Here is a 2,264-nt window from a genome sequence, read left to right as displayed (position 1 = left end):
AAAAGAATGGTCAGTTTCACTCACAACCACTCATATGGCTAAAGGGTAAAGGCAGATTGATTCCCAGAGTCACGTAGGATTTAATAATTAGGAAAAAAAATAGATGAGTGACAACAACAAATGGTGAATTTTTGAAGCCAAATATCTTATTATTTTTTTTTTTGCTGCTACAGTTTTATTAATAATCAAAATTAAAAAATAACATTTTATCTTCATTCATCAGAAGCCTTAAGTAGAGCCGCCTTTTCCCTCATATTTATCTGCAATCTCTCTGCTTTCCAAGAGGTCTTCTGACATGCATTCTTCATATTCTCTGTTAACTTTAGCAACCTGCTCCTCAAGATGGCTCTCCACCGACCCTGTATGAGTAGCAACAATCTCTAAAGGATGCTGCAAGTGATTTCCCACTCCTCATCTGTCTTCACTAGTGGTCTGGACAACTGGTTCCCGCTGAACAGCATCTAATTCCTTCGAGCTCCACTGAGGCCCTTGTTCATGGTGCTGCCCACCAGGCGCTTGGGCTTCTGCAAGGACTCAAGCTCCTGGGCACATTTTTCATCCTCTTCTTCAGCTTCCTTAACTTTTTGTTGGAAAAGATCATCCAGCTTTTGAACTTTTTGTTTTGAATTTCTCACCCTTCTCTTCCTATTATCATTGCATTCAGTTGTTCTAAAGTATCTTCCAAATCCATTTTTTTTAACTGAGAGCTTTATTAATTTTTAATTCAGTTTTGTTCAAGAGTTCCTTGAGGTACATATACTTAAGCCCTGTATTTGACAGAGCAGTTGGCACCAGCCTCGGTATTAAACTTTATGTGAAAGCCATAACATTTGGAATTCTCAGAACCTTTAGGGATAAGTTTTAATTCTCTAGCCAATTTGTGATACTCTGTTAATTGTGCTTGAATCGCCCTTTTTCCTCTGGCATATTTTAGCTCCTCATTCCACAGCTTCTGTTGTTCAACTTCCAAGTCTTTGGTTAATTTATTAATTCCTGCTGTAATTCATTTCTTTCATGATTTATTCTTTCAATGTCTGCAACTGAGTACTTCCGGTTGTCAGTAATATTCTGTAGTCAAGCATTCTCCTGTTTTCTTGTTTCATATTCTAGTTCTACTCTAGCAATTTCTCCATTCAATTTCTGGTCAAGGATGGTTGAATGAGATTCTGAATTGCTCAGGTATGCCTGGTAGTTTGGACCATCGCCTTGTAAGGATGCACTGGCTCTTTTTCTCTTTCTTATTCCAAACTTGCAATCTATTCATCCAATGCTTTATTTTTTGCTTCTACTCATTCCAGCATGGAAGCATCTACATTAAGTAAATCCTTCATCTTTGAGTGAAACTCTGCATTCATTGCATCAAAGCTGTTGGCACCATTCATACAGTGGTCATAGCATTTTATGGTGTAGTCTAAAAAGAACTTATTATCCATAATTCCATCCTCAATTTCTCTTCCCCAAGGCTGTCCATCATCAGATATAGGTGAACTTTCTTTCATGGCAGTATGTATCTTAGCTAAACCAAGGCTGCCACAATGTGAGGCTGTATGTGAGGGCCTCCCACTGTATACATGGAGCTTTTGCTAGTGCAAAAGAATACTCAAGATCTTTAAAGATTCTTAGAACCTCTTCTTTAGACTTTTTGTCAGGAAGTTCATATGAGGGGCACAGGAAGTCATACAGAAAAAGTGAAAATGTTCAGGAAGTCCTTAACAGATGGAGCTTGTAGAGATTTCCTGGATACACTATGTGCATACCCATTTTCTGTAAGAAATGCACAGAGTTGTTGAGTACACTACTGAATGAATGTTTTGTCATTAAGTGTTCTTGGGGCCTTAATTTTTTCAGAACTGGAAAATATGCCAAGTTGACTATTCTGGGATCCATGTCCACTTTTACCAAATATAGAGACTGTGCTTTCAGATGTGGGTTTGTTTATACTCAGCTTTCCAGAGGCTGGTTTCTCTTTCTTTGGAGGAGCATAGAGGCCTTGTTTCTTGAAGTCCTCCATTGAGAGAGATGGCCAGCACTGCCAGTGGAAACCGAACTGTGCTTCATGCTATGACAGTCCGTAGGTGGACTGTGATTGATTCTCTTTATGGTCCACTTCTGTGGGAAGTGGTGGGTTCCAGGATTTTACTCATGAATGATGTATCCAGGAATCTATTCCCATAACTTTAACAGCTTTCTTCAAGTTTCCTGACACAATCCAGGGCCTGAATTTTTGTAATCTGTGCAACCGTCTGCCAGATACGACTGCAGTC

At 39.1% G+C, this 2,264-nt stretch overlaps 1 pseudogene; it reads right to left on the bottom strand.

The window, feature by feature from the left end:
* Positions 1 to 212: 212 nt before the first annotated feature.
* LOC100951915 lies at positions 213 to 2,058 on the bottom strand (annotated as a pseudogene).
* Between the last annotated feature and the right edge of the window lie 206 nt (positions 2,059 to 2,264).

The sequence above is a fragment of the Otolemur garnettii genome, unplaced genomic scaffold (assembly GCF_000181295.1).
Source record: "Otolemur garnettii isolate 467f Iridium unplaced genomic scaffold, OtoGar3 scaffold00002, whole genome shotgun sequence".
In the NCBI taxonomy this organism is placed as follows: Eukaryota; Metazoa; Chordata; class Mammalia; order Primates; family Galagidae; genus Otolemur; species Otolemur garnettii.
The sequence above is the reverse complement of the archived record's forward strand: the minus strand, read 5'-3'. Positions and strand labels throughout refer to the sequence as shown.